Source organism: Sarcophilus harrisii, chromosome 5, assembly GCF_902635505.1.
Source record: "Sarcophilus harrisii chromosome 5, mSarHar1.11, whole genome shotgun sequence".
Taxonomy (NCBI): Eukaryota; Metazoa; Chordata; class Mammalia; order Dasyuromorphia; family Dasyuridae; genus Sarcophilus; species Sarcophilus harrisii.
Genome location: NC_045430.1, coordinates 110,410,890 through 110,426,584, shown reverse-complemented (window position 1 = coordinate 110,426,584; position 15,695 = coordinate 110,410,890).

Sequence of the window (15,695 nt, the reverse complement as noted above, 5' to 3'; positions counted from 1 at the left end):
TTGGAAGTGGCAATAATGTAAAAGAAGAAAAAAGCATTAATAAAACATTTAAGAATTTTTTTAAATGTCATTGGCATTGGTTATGTCGTTCTCTTCTTTAAGTACCTATGAAGGCTCCCAAATGTCTCTATAATCTATATCAAAATCAATTTTAGTTTCCCATTTTCATTATCTAGCTTAGACTCTTTAGCCAAATCATAGGCGATTGGTATGATCCTAGAATTGTAGAGCTAGAATGAATTATTGAGCTCATCTAGCCCTACCTCTAATTTATAGATAGAAAAACTAAGACTAAGAAAGGAAGTGATTCACATATTCAGGATCACACAGGAAGTTAGTTTATCTGGCACTAGAGAAAACTCAATCTCTTGTTTGACCTAGCCCAGGTCAGAGTTTTTTTTTTGTTGTTGTTGTTGTTGTTTGTTTGTTTGTTTTTTTAAACAATATTGTGCTGCCTTATTATATTTCACTTCTTGTCCTTAGGTCCCTTTGCCAATTCAGTCCAAAACCTTCTTATTTCATTAAGCATTCCCTATTGAAACATCCCTACACCCCATCACTTTCTTCATCTTACCATCCCCTCAGTATTTATATAAGTAATCCAGCTCCTCGTATTTGTTTACACTTATTTAATTCCTTTCATTGTGTTAGATCTTTTTTCATGTGTGTTTTATTTTACCTTTCTCATTATACTGTAAGCTCTATAAGAGAAAGAACCATTTTGATTTTTTTTGTAGTTCCCCATTACTTTAAGATATTATTATGCACACAGTAGGTGGATTAAGTGACTATTTACAGATTCCAGTGAATCATTTGAAAAGTATTTAAAAAGCAATTGCATGTATGAAGCATGGGATATTAAAAGACAAAAATGAAATAATCTTTTGCCTTAAAAGAGCTTATATTGTCTTAAGGAAAAACAAAACATCATACATAAATACTTGTAAAATAATACTTTCCAGCAACTGGAAAGTCCATATGTAGAGAGTAGTACTTTAGCTGGGCTTGGAGAAAAATAGAAATTCCAAAAGGCAGAGATAAGGAGGAAGTGTATTTTGTCCATGCAGAAGAGACAGTTTAAAAGCACAATGACAGGAGACCAAATGTCATATATAAGAAACAACAATAAGGCAAATTTAATTTGGATGAGTATGTATGAAGAGGAGTAAAATATAAAAATACTGACAAGTGCTTTAAATGACAACATATTTTGTATTTGATCCTATAGGGAATGGGGAATTTATTGAACCCACTGCAGTGAGTGATATGATCACAACTATGCTTCAGAAGAAGAAAAGAGAAAGAAATTAGAGGAGAAAAAGACAAAACAAAGAGGAATAATCAAATGACAAAAAGTATCTAAGGACTTAAGAGAATCCCAGTACTTATATAAATACTAAATCTCCTGTGGCTGCTAAAAGGGGAAACACAGTGAGAAGGTGTGATGGCAAAGCGTGGCCAATTTAGTGAGAACAAGTGATCAGTTTAACCCACCTGCGCTCAAGTGATCCATCAGCCTCAGCTTCCTCAATAGCTGGGATTACAGGCCTGTCCCAGCACATCTACCTTTGGGATAAGGAACTAAATACATAATTTTTAAAATATAAGGGAACACAGTAATTAGAGCACTGGGACTAGTCAGGAAGATCTAAGTTCAAATCTGGCCTCAAACACTTGCTAATTGTCTAATATAAATCACTTGACCTGTTTGTCTCAGTTTCCTCATCTTTTAAAAAGAGTTAAAGAATAATATGGCAAACCACTCCCATATCTTTTCCAAGAAAACCCCAAATGGAGTCACAAAGAGTTGAATATGACAGAACAACAAACAAAATTAAATTCTCACAAAATAGGAATTCTGTGTTGCTATGATAACATATCTATCAAAAGTTATTAGAGCATTTGTTATTGTTTTTGGCAATTACATTGCCAGTTAAAAATAATGGCAAGCTACATTAACAATCTGAACCTTCAGTTATCTTATCTGATTAACCAGGTCTTCTGGACAACATTTAGTTCTTGAACAATAGGGCCACCTCACAATCCACATGGCATGGTATTCCTTCAATCACAGGATGTTTATTGCATTTGCAAATGACATGAAATTAGGAGAAATTTTGGATTATTACATATTGGATGTAATGGTCAGGATCCAAACAAATTAAACAAGCTAGAATGATGAGCCAAATATGCAATAAGCTAAATTTAACACAAAAATGTAAACTTCTAAGCTTTAAAAATTAACTGCACAAGATAGGAGAAGCATGACTAAACAAAGCAAACTCCCTAGATTCTCTTACCTATCTTACTGAACTTTCTAAGACTCCTTTTTTGGATCTCCACATTATATCTACCAACCTTGCAAGTTTCAACTCCACTAAACAAGACGTCCCTCCCAGAATGAGCTCATCACTTCTAAACTCACCATTAAGGTGCTAACTCAAGCCTTGATTGACAAGACCTCCTCAACCTCCTCTTCTTAAAGCTTGAAAGACTGGAGGGTACAGTATCATATTCCTCCCACTTGCCTTCTTTTATAGAAGGCAGCAAATGGCTTCTCAGTTCACTCCACCTTGCATCTGTTCTTCCACCTGGTTATCAACTTCCTTCTGATGTCCTTTCCTTCTCTTCATGCTCTCTTGCTTCTTTCTGTGTGCTATTTGGCCCTTTCAATTGTAAGCTCCTGGAGAGCAAAGATTGTCTTTTTATTAATTATATCCCCAACACTTAATACAATGGAGGCATTTAACCAGTGTTTATTGGATTCTGTTGGACTGGAATGGATCTTTGTCCAGGTTATGCTCACTATCAGTGTCCCACAGGACTCTCTTCTGGGACCCTTCTCATCTTCCTCTAGACTGATGATTCACTTGATTATTTCATCAGTACCCCTGGATTTTTTAAAAAAAGGGAAAGTACCTATATATATATAAATATATTTATATCAGTTCTTTTGAGGAGTAGCAAAGAATTGGAAACAGAGAGGATATCTATTAATTGGGGAATGACTGAACAAAGTAATGGCATATAATTGTGCTATAAGAAATAATGAGCAGGATGGTTTCAGAAAAATCTGGGAACCCTTAATATAAACTAATACAAAGTTAAGTGAGCAGAAACAGAAGAACATTTTACACAGTAACAGCAATAATATTACCATGATCAGCTATGAAGGAGGACTTGGCTACTCTGGTCAATACAGTGATCCAAGACAATTACAAAGGATCTATGATAAAAATAAAAATGCTATCCATTCTCCAGAGAGACCTCAGGAACTCTGAATGCCGTTTAAAGCATAGTGGTTTGGGGGGTGTTTTTCTATTTTTTTTTTTTTTTTTACTTTATGTTTCTTGCTTTTTACTGAGTATGTACAGTTTTCTTTTGTTTTTGCAACATGGCTAATACAGAAATAAATTTTGCATAACTTCACATACATAACTGATATATTGCTTACCTTCCCAATGGGTAAAAGAGAGAAAGAATGTGGAACTTCAAAATTTGAAAAAAGAATGATAAAAACGAATATTTCTGAAAAGAAAAAAAAACTCATTTCATTTCAGGTTTGAAGGAAATTATTTCCATTCTTTTTCTCCCTCCTGTCTCCTAATAGGGTTAAATTTCTCCCTCTCCCCCCCCCCTTTTTTTTTTGCTGAGACCTTTAGGGTTAAGTGACTTGCCCAGGGTCACACAGCTAGGAAGTGTTAAGTGTCAGATCAGATTTGAATTCGGGTCCTCCTAACTTCAGAGACAGGGCTCTATCCACTGCATCACCTAGATGCCTCTAGAGTTAAATTTCTGAAGGGTCTTTGGCTGCCTCGTGGAGACCACTGTTCTCGTTATTTTTTACTTCACCCAACACAAAAAACTCACAAGAAAATCAATTCTAGTACAGTGAAAGTGTACCCAGGAGGTGAGATCCTGAGCTTTCCAAGATCCCACAAGTTCTTTACCATTTTGGCTCCACCTTGCTTCCCACCTATCCATCACTTCAGTGATAACTCCTTGTGTATTCCTGAAGCCATAACACAAAGTACTGATTGACTTTTCTTTTGTCAGTGCTTTATGTCACTACTATAGCCTGCCTCAAAATTCAAGGTGAAACTAATATAACTGATGTATGAATTTCTGCTTGTAGAAGTAAAGGTATAAAAGATTAAGTAATTTATTGCTTAGGGTCTACATTAAAATACTCTAGGAAACTAAGCCTTTAACTTCAGAGAAGGTGTTGACATATGCTAAAGGGATTTTCCTTATCTAGGATTTGTGTATAAAATCACTAGTGTAGGCCCTATCCCTACCCTCTAACTGTAAACCTGAATTCAGCTGAATTACCAAGTAAAAGAAATGGCCATTTTGGGGTTTAAAAGTGCATTTTGATGCAAAGTAACTTGAATATTTCTTAAGCTTTTAAGGTTATCTCCCTAAAGGAGAATGGTCAGAGCTGCTATGTGTGGACTTAAGTCCAGTCCAGCCTCTCCAAAGAATGGTGGGTTCTCCAAAGCCACCATGCTCTGTAGTCAGCCTCAGTTTCTCTCTAGATGGGTTCCATGTGCCCCAACCCCCCAGAGTCTCAAAACTCTTCTCAGGGGACTCTGGATTCTGTAAAAGGGTGTGTTCTATCTCCACATAGGCTGGAGAAATCTAGGGGAATCCATTTTACACTTTAAATCTTTCCCCCTTCCCAATACAGCAGTTCACATAAGGAAGAGTACAAAATTTAGGGGGGAGAGGGGAAATAGGAGCCAATGCCATTTTGCTCCCAAGAGCCTGTGTCTACATTTCAGTTCTCAAATAATTTATTACCATTTCAAAGATTTTGGGTATTCTAGGAGAATGGAGTTTTTGAGGTAGAAAAAGAGTTTTCTCCCAAAAATGTGACCTAAATTATTGTGTTTAAATTTAAATTTCATATGACAGAATTATTTTTAAATGATGCATTCGGGAATAAGATTTTAGAAATACATGTGCATTAATATTGAAGTGTTGCTACTAGAAGTCTAAATCTGTATTTGATTTAATTTTAAGTAAAAAAATTAGTTATTAAAACAAAGTTCTCTGGTAATTTGCTTAAAGAGGTCACATGTTTATATCTCTCCTAATTACATGAACTATGTTACTTTCTAAATTGTACATTGGACAATTTGTAAAAATTATGAGCTATGCTTTAAAGTTTTGTTAGCTCTGCTGGTTATATGTATAAGTTCTATGAAAGTTGGTCCAAAGTTATTTAGATAATACCTCAATTGCGAACCTTAAAGTTTAAAAAAGGTGGTTTTAAAAACAAGGAACAAAAAAAATCAACTTACAAAAGCAATTGATAGATTAAATGGAACATCTAGTTAGAATCTTACAAGCTAAAGTACTGATTTTTAAAATAACTTTTTTTCAGTATATTAAAATTAGAAGCTTGACTGTAAATTACATGAAATTCCTATCCATTTTTGTGATAGGCTAGGTTATGCCTACTTGACTATCATGAAAATTGTGAGATTGCTAATTAAGTTATTTTGGGTTATTATAATATTGAAACCTAAAATTGATAAATACTCTTAATGTGGATTATGATGTTGGGCAAAGAGAAAAGAGTGGAATATTGGGTACAGAGAGAATAATGGGATGTTGGGCATAGAGAGGAATAGGATATTGGGCACAGAGAAGAACAGGATGTTGGGCTGGCACCAAATGATGTAGTTTGAGGAGCTAAAATGATGTGGGTTATGTAGACTCCAAATGATGATAGGCACCAAAAATTGGAGTTTGGTCATTCAATTCACAATGGCCATTCTCTTTGGCAAAAGATAGATTTATTTAGAGAAGAGGTTTACAGACAAAAAAGAGGGGTACAATGAACACCGGGCATGGTAAATATGAAATAGAAAGGGAGAGCACAAAAAGGAGTTTTAATAATTAATGGAAAGGGCGAACTTGCCATTTGCCAGGAGAAAGGAAATACCCCGTGCGATTGGGGCATCTCCTTAACTGGCAGGCTAAGTCCTGAAAGGGACTTAGCACCCTAAAAGAGTTAGTTAACTGTTAAGGAGAAGAAGCAGGGTGGGGAAGTTTAGTGGAATTAGGAAAGATACCCGTGGCATGGGGGAAGGGAGAAGGGGAAAGACACCAGAGGCAGAGTGTGATCTGTTGGTTTAGGAAGGTGAAACTTTAGTCCACCTTTCCCCCCCCGGGTGTGGCTACTCCTTAGAAGTGAGAAAACAAACCCATTGGAGCTTACCCCTTAACCTCTGCCCCCCCCACCCTTGTTGGTTAAATGAAATTCCTTTAACATTAATTATTTCTATCGTTTAAAGGAATAGCTTATGTTTACACGGCGTTAATAATTGAATATTTTCTTTTATTTTTCAAGTCTGTGATTGTTTTAAGGCAAAGTCATTTGGGATGCTATATCAAAGGTTCTACTGCTTAGCAATGCAAGGAACTTCGAAGACAAGTTTTGTTAGATTTCTGGTTAACTGCAAATTCTCTGAAAATGGTCATTTCAAAACCTATTTAGCAACATTATCTAATATTTATTAAGTGCATCATGGTTTAATGAATATGATATAAAATGTGACCCATAGCTTTCTTAAAGTACCTAGAACAGGATTTCAACCTGACAATTCTACATCTAGTTTTGCCTGTGTTCTGCAGGCACATGGGACAGATAGGATCTAAAACCTGATTATTGAAATTTGCTATTGAGATGAAATCTCTTGGGATTAATGATATATTTTGAGTTTTGAATTTGGGAATGATTATCTGAATTAAATTAGTAATCTACCATTAGAGAGAAATACCATTAAACTGATCAAATGGATTCCTGAGTTGGCTATAAGGTGGGATTGTTAGCTATTATAATCAGGCTCCTGCTTTTTCCTCTTATAGAAAGTTTCTATAATCAAATCAGTAGAAGCCATAATCACAGTTTAAGTATGTGATATGTTGCTGTTTTTGATCTGAAAATATGTAGTCATTATATCTTATAATTAGGTAAATGAGAATTTGTTCTAGTCATTTATCTGTTGATAGATGTATATGTCTATATGAAATAAGATCCTCAAAGGTTTCAAATCATTGATACAACTGTTTTGGGGACCTAATTGTTATTTTATGGATTATTGAAACTAAAGCTGAAACATCTTAATGTGGTTTAGAGAAGAGCAATTTAGTATATTCAAGTTTTCTTAGAGAGATATAATTTATGGAATATTTTGTTACATCAATGGGAAAGTCATTTTTATTTAAGTTTGTTACTAATGTGGAAATAACATTTGTTTGTATACTGTGTCTGTGGCACAAGTATATTTCTTTTGGATAATTTATATTAAAAAGCTGCTGGCCAATCTATATTGGCCTCTCTGAGGCCATCCTACAAAAGATGCTGGCAAAAGAGGGTTTGCTTGTCTAGGGGGAAAAAACCACTGGTAGAGAGACTTTATACATATGCCTCATGCAGAAGTCTGGGTTAATCTCTTTATCTCAATGTCCTGCTTTTGACAGATAATTGAGACCTGTTAAGGAAGGATTTTGTGAATACCTCTGTTATTTTGATGGGATTCCCCCTTTCTAAAAACTGATTTTGGGTTATAATATAGTGTCTACTACAAGAGATGACACCTAACTAGTTATTTATAGAATCTTCAGGGAAGCTTTATCAGCATACCTCCCAAGAATGAGGGTTCTGCTCTTAGTGCTCTCAAATTTTAAAATTATACAGGCTTGATTAGCCATAGATAAAAGTGTTTGTGTCCTGACAGAGAAAAAAAAGAATTTTATGGAACTAACTGTCTAGTTTAGAATAATGTTTGGTTCACTACAAGGGACATTTAGATAGATCTCTTAGGAAGATTTGGAATCAAGTCAAGGACTTAAGGCAAGCGATAGAAATCAATACCTGGGTAGAACTGATAAAGTACTCTGCAAAATGTCTGAACAAAAAGTGATTTCTATGTTTGTGCTACGGGTTGCCTCCCTTTGGATATGGAAATATCTTACCAATATCTTACCAAAATATCTTACCAAGAACTCCATTGACTCACTGATGAATGCAGGAAAGATTTTACATTCTTGCAAGAATTGGTGCCTTGTGAGTAGACACACTTTTGAAACTCTAAAGACAGTATTATTTCCTATCCTGAAGCACAAGTCCCTCCCCTGATTCTCCATTAATTGTTTGTTACAGAAGTTACATGACAAGAATCTCTACCCCTCATTATATAGCCAGTCTCTGCTTCCAAGGAGCTTCCAGTCTAGAAGGGGGGAATTAATAGGAGGACTAGGGGCAAAGAAAAAAAAAAGATTCTTTTCAAATCTCAGGACACCAACCCTGATTACAAAAGTCAGTCCTTGCCTCCAAGGAGCTTACATTCTTTTGGAGGAAGATACTCTCCTACCCTTGATTATTCCTTGATGTCCCTGTGGGTTTTAGTTTTCTAATTTGTTTCATTTCTCCATTTTAATTTTCATAACTATGGAAACCAAATGCCCATCCATTTCTCACAATTTCCTCCTTTTTTTCTTTATCAAAAATTTGTTTTCCAGTCCATTTTTCCATTAAATGTCCAGTCATTTTTCAATTGTCTAAGGGAGATCTCAGGCACTTCCTTAGGTAATATTTCTTTTCTTTTTCCTCAATTTTTAAGCCCATCTTCAGGATCAGGAACTTCTGTTTAATTTTGTTCCCATTATCTTGCCCTTTAACTTCTTCTCTTCTGTCCCTGCTTATTTCCCTGCTGAATTTGAATTATCTATACACCAAACTTTTGTTTACATTTTTTTAAAGTGGACTTTTTCATCTGTTTCAGATAAGAAGTAGATTCACCTAATACTCACTCCCCCTCCCTCTTTTTATGCCTGTAAACCATTTTTGACACACTCCAATAGTAAAAATTAGCAGGTTCCACTTCCGTCTTTCTCCTTTCCAACCCAGTATACTCTTTTTACTCTCCATTTTCTTTTCCCTTTTCAGTCACTCAGAACAGAAGCAATCCCCCCTCAGGATCTCTCTTTTTACTTAATTTCCTCAATAACATTTGAAGAAATTAATGTTCTGAAGGATATCTGCTTCTTCTCCCCTTACTGTAAATTGGCGTTTTATCATCATATTTCTCCATATAAATGCTCTAGTGTTTATAAGTCAAAATTTTTTCAAGCAAAAATATTTGAAAGCCCTCTATTCTATTAAAGTCCCCAAGCCTACCACCCCCCAAGATAACATTCACAGGTTATTATAGAAGTCAATTTATATCTTTTGTCTTTTGGAATATCATATTCCAAAATTTCCTCTTAGGAAGAAAAGCTGCCAGGTTTTATATCATCCCAACTATAATTCTTTGGTACTTAATTTCTTCTTTCTGGGGGCTTGCAAAATTTTTTTTTTTTTTTTTTTGCTTTGACACTGGAACTCTGGATTTTGGCAAAGGCATTCCTGGGACGACTTTCTCTTTTGAGAATTTCTTTAAGGAGAAGAATGATGGATTTTTCCTTTCTTTATTTTGGCCTTTGATTCTAATAGATTTGAATTTCTGAAATATAGTTTCAAGATTGTTTAATATGTTTTCAGGGAGTGATTTTTAACTCTTAACTCATTCTTAAGTCATTTAAATTATTTAAGTCATTCTTAAATAATCCCTCCTAAATCTGTTTTCTAGTTCAGTTGTATTTAATATCAGATATCCTAATTTTTCTTTTCAACCTTTCAATCTTGTTAGAATATTTTTTTCTATTTGAGTCAATAGTTTCTATTTGGATTATTCTAGATTTCAGTTATTCAGTTTCTTAGATAAGCCTTACCACTTTCTCTTTGAAGATACTTATACTTACACTCCCTTTTTTCTAGAGCTTTTATTTCATTTTTAATTCCCTGCTTCATTTCTATTAATCTGGGTAAGTATTCATTTTGTCCTTGGGAGAATTTTTTTTTCCTTTTCAGTCTTTTGTTTACAGTTATTAAAATGTTGCTGTCTCATATCTAGATTTGCAATAATTTTTTATGATTGGTGTTTCCTCTACTTTACTCATTTGTCCAGCTTCAGTTCCTAAATTGGGGCTTTGTTCCAAGGCTGAGCTCTACCCCTTAATGTTCTTTTGAGGGTGGTGGTAGCCCTGTGTGGTCTTACCCTGGGTCAGTTAGTTTTTGCACTGACCTGTACCTCTTGGGTTTTTGAGGTTCAGGGAGCTGGACTTTCGGGGCCTTCTCTGGCATCTCCACACAGAGCATTAGGAACCTCAGAGACCTTAGGTTTGAGCTATAACAATCTGAGCCCTGTGGCCTAGGGCTAGCTATTGCCAGCTACAACTCCTTGAGACTTACTTCTTAAGGAGAGCTCTTTGCTTTTGCTGCTTATGAACATGGAGTCTTTCAGGCTACATGTGTCCTATGTCTGGTACACCAGAGGGCATTGCAAGCTTTGCTAGAAGTGTCTCTTTTCCTGTTTCCTCTGAGTTTGTTTGTTTTTTTAATGTAGTTCTAGAGTAGAAGAAATCACTTTATATAATTTTTGACTGAATAGTTTTTCATTGAATTTCTTTTATTATTAGATTTCTTAATCATTCACTTCAGGATTTTGGTGGAGTAGGTTTGTGGGAGTTTGGTGATCTACCTCCTATTCAGACACCTATATTGTCAAGAATTCCTAGTCTAGAGTATGTTAAATCCCAATATACTTGTAAGAATGACTTTAATACTTGTTAAGATATCAGCTAAGTAAACAAGGCCATTTTGAGTAAGACAGTTCCCTTTTTTGTGTCCCTGAAACGATACTACATAGATGATTATACACCTATCCTTCCCCTGAGACCAGTCCTCTATGAATCAAACACTATTTAAAATCACATATCTTAAAAACTCAAATTCCTAATGCTATCTCCTTAGCCAGTGCTAATTAGGTAATGCTAACATGGTGATGCTAGGACAAATGCTGAATCTTAATTTGTGGTGTGGGGGACCATGTGCCTTGTTATTAATTACCTCGTGTCAGTGACTATATAATTATAGTCAAAATGCTGAGGCACCAACTCAGTCAATTTTTTTTCTTGATCTAAAGGCACAGTAGTGCTTTCATGAACAGCTTACATGAATGTAGAACTGTGTGGTTATGGTAAGCTGGTCTGCAAAATGATGTTTTTCTTGACTGTAACTAGGGTTTTGCACAAAGATCTGCCAGGATAAAACAAAGTTTAAAGGCAAATTTTGAAAGTTAAAGATGATACTAAGCACCAAGAAGTTCCTCTGATAAAACATCAATTTTGCATATCTAAAGAGTACTTAATATACCTTGAATTTGTACGGGACCTATGAAAGATAAAACTGTCTTGTAGATATTACTTTGAAAAATATAGATGAATGTCTCCAACATCCCTGAGGGTATTGCTTTTCCCTTATAACAGTTATAATGAAATCCTGAACAGTTGTGACTTAAAAGAACTTGATCCTTTTTAGTAAACAAAATAGAAACTGAATATGGTAGATTAGAAAGTCACTGTATGATGTATTGGTCAACCTGCTATCTAGGGGAAGGGTGGGGGGAAGGAGGGAAAAAGTTGGAACAAAAGGTTTTGCAATTGTCAATGCTGAAAAATTACCCATGCAAATATCTGGGTAAATAAAGAGCTAAAATAAAAAAAAAAAGAAAGTCACAGTATAAATAACATTTTTATTATTTTATCATCATCATCATTATTTAATGTATCATTTAGATACACATCTTTTAAAGGGGAGAAATAGTTTAGACCTTAATAGATTTCAATGATTTGGAGTTTTTGACTTATCTGCCAAGGCAAGAAAATATTGCATGGTTTGGGATTGATGAAGGACTAAATAAAATGTGAGGCTTCCAAAAAGAAGGGAGAACAAATACAATGAGAAGATAAGGATGATATATACTTTATCTTATTTGCATGTGATTTTTAATCTCCTCAGCCAAAATTCTATTAGTCTTTGAAAACTTTTTATTTCATGGAGCTTTGATATTGTGCATGTTTGAAATTATGTTCATTAGAAAGTTTGTACTTAAATTTTTATGAATCATGTTAAACTTTACTGATCATAGGCATGTCCTATAATAATATTATCTTCTATGATAATAGAATGGTTCCAGAATAATACAGTGGTTGAAATTATCTAGGATATGTCAGATTGGCTAAGATGACAGGAAAAAATAATTATGAATGTTGGAGGGGATGCGGGAAAACTGGGACACTGATACATTGTTGGTGGAACTGTGAACACATCCAACCATTCTGGAGAGCAGTTTAGAAATATGCTCAAAAAGTTAACAAACTGTGCATACCCTTTGATCCAGCAGTGTTTCTACTGGGCTTATATCCCAAAGAGATACTAAAGAAGGGAAAGGAACCTGTATGTGCCAAAATGTTTGTGGCAGCCCTGTTTGTAGTAGCCAGAAACTGGAAACTGAATGGATGCCCATAAATTGGAGAATGGCTGAATAAACTATTGTATATGAATGCTATGGAATATTATTGTTCTGTAAGAAATGACCAGCAGCATGAATACAGAGAGGCTTGGAGAGACTTACATGAACTGATGCTAAGTGAAATGAGAAGAACCAGGAAATCATTATACACTTCAACAACGATACTGAATGAGGATGGGAGAGGGTGGAGGGAGAGAGGGGAAAAGTCGGAACAGAAGTGAGTGCAAGGGATAATGTTGTAAAAAAAAAAAAAAAAAAATTACCCAGGCATGGGTTCTGTCAAGAAAAAGTTATAATTATTAAAAAAAGAAAAGAAAGAAAGAAATTATCTAGGATATTTTGAAATCTATGTTTGTAATATTAGAATTTTTCCTCTGTCAATCTGTGAAAGAGAATATGCTTCAGATGTATAATTCTAACCGTCAGGCTATGTCTTGCAAGATACTGTCACTAGCTTGTTAGCCTTTAATGTTAAACAATACAATTCCCAACAGTTTATTGCATAATCTACACTGATCATTAAATTGGGCTCATTAAGGATAACTCTTCTGTAGGGTATGGTGACAATGACCTTGTCCTGAGATGGTCTAATAAAGTTTTACATTTTGACAAACAAATGTACATGAGTCACTTGTTTTGTTCTTTTGAGGATGGGCAGAGAGTAGCGAGGCAACTGGGGTTAAGGGACTTGTCCAGGGTCACACAATGAGTAGGTGTCAAGTGTCTAAGGCTGGATTTGAATTCAGGTCCTCCTAATTCCAAGACCAGTGCTCTATCCTCTGTGCAATTTCATTGTACCTAACTATCTTTTTTGATAATATATTGTTGGCTGAATCCATACCAATGTAATACATAAAAGACATTTTTGATTCCACTCTTGGACTTTTATTATATAGATTCCATCTAGGGAAGTCTCTCTTATGCACATACCGCTTATCATTCTGTATACTCTTGTCTGATTAAATGATGCTTTCTTATTCCAAAAGTATTTCAGGAGGTGGCTGGCCTATTTATCATGTGCTTGAAGAGCCCTTATCAATATTTTTCTTCCTTTTGGATGTTCATCTTTCCATAGCTGTCTTAATATGATAAGTCCTATGTTTTGTTAATACTGTTTTGGTTTTTAATGGGGTACTTTCCAAATCCACAAAATCTATTTTACAATCTGAGAGATGTAAGGTAAGGATGGTATTAAACTGATGTTAATTACTTTAAATTTGCTCTTTCTAATTGTCTTTTATTTCAAACTTCTTTCTCCTTGATGTCTTTATGTTCAATATATCAATATAGCTGAATAAATACTTTCTGGTTGGTTATTATGCATTCCTAATTCATAAGGCATTTACCTTGTACATCTTGGTTCCTTATCATCTGGAAAGAGCTGTAATTACTATATCTCTAGAACATAATTCCTCCTTTTTTCAGGTTTGGGGAAGAAATTGTTGGGAACTGAAGAAAAGGCCTAGTTATCCATCTTGTTAGAAGATAACCTGGAAATATACACTGATCAAGAACGTAAAAAAGATGTACAAATCTGCATGGATGAAAGTGAGTGAAGCAGTCTCCTCTGGGTGGCCTTTCAAGCCAAGAGAACATGGCTTATACAGAAAATTACATTTAAAATTCAAGTACAAAAGCAAAATAGTCTCTGCCCTCTAAAGCATACATATTTAACTACAATAGTTTATATGTTTTTAAAATCTGGACTGTTAATTTCATTGGTATCAGGAATTCCTGATAGAAACACCTCCAATACAGATGTTAATCAGCAACTGTTCATAGTCTTAAGTCAATTTATAATCTTGGAAATATGTTACATGGGACAATAGAAAGTTATATAGGACATTGAAAGGTTAAGTGATTTGCCCAAATATTGTTCAGTCTATACGTGTCAGAGGTTCAACTTTAACATTATGCTTTCTGATCCTGATTCCAAGGCTAGCTACAATGTGAAGACCGAGTTAGCACCCTGGATACTTTAGAATCAGCCGAAGTCAGGATAAGCAAAACTCCTTGGTCTTTATTCTTGGTCGAAATGAGAGGAATGGACAACCTCTCCTCTTTGTCTCCTGGCCAGAAGTCACTCTGGCTCGTCTTACTCCACCCTCTAATCCTTCCTCCAATTCTCTGTATACACCAACAGATCAAGTCAGCACAGAATAGTGGGGCAGACCATTTTCCAAGCATATGTTAATATAGTATTGTCCAATAAGTAATTAGCCTTAAGTGCTAGGTTGTCCAAGTGCATCTGCTTAGAGTTTCAACCCTTTACAAGCTACCACACACATACACACAAACATGTATGTATCTGCACGCATACACACACACAGACAAACACACAGATGTATTTATGTGTATGTAGATGTATGGATGAATTAAGACCAAGTTTCAACTTTTAATAATATCAAATAATTATGTAGGTATTATTAACAATATTTTTAAAAGACTGGGAAATAACTCTGAGGATCTCAATTCACAATCACACAAAGGTTTTTTTTAAATGTTTATATAATCAAAAAAGTTCTACCTCCATTCACCTCTCTAACAAGTCTCATTCTCTGGGAACAATTCAATTGGTTTTTTTCCTTTGAAAAAATTAATTTGTTAGAAAGAGAAAAATATAAAGTGAGAAAAATGACCATATGTGTTTCCCATCCTATTAAATATTGCAATTTTATGCTAGGTTTCTGCTGCCCTCTGGTGATCATTTCAATCTAAGTTCTAAAAGTAAATATAGTACTAGAAAAAAAAAAAAGAATTGCTGATGTACATATATCCATTTCAGGTTTGGAAAACACTTTACATATATTGTCATATGCTGTTTATAAGAAACATAGGAGGCACCTTTCCTCAAGTGGTTGCTTTCTAAACATGTTTATTACATAACATCAGAGCTAACAGGTTCTTGAATGTCATCAATTCTATTTTCTCCTCAAATTCATATTAATAACTTTTGTATCATCTTTGAATATATGTCCCCTGCTCAGTGAGTCATCCTTTATAACAAAGAACAAAAAAAGAAAAGCATATCCAGAAAAATTGATCACCACATCAACTGAGTCTGATAGTATATGCAATATTCTACACTGCCTCTGCAAAGAAATAGAGACATATTTTTTTTTCAAGTTTGATCACAGCATTCAGTTTTGGTTTTGTTGTTTCATTCTTCCCTACACTGTTGTTATCATTGTAGTATAGTGTATTTTGTTTTCCTGGTTCCTCTTTCTTGACTCTGCATCAATTCATACAAATCTTCCCATGCTTCTC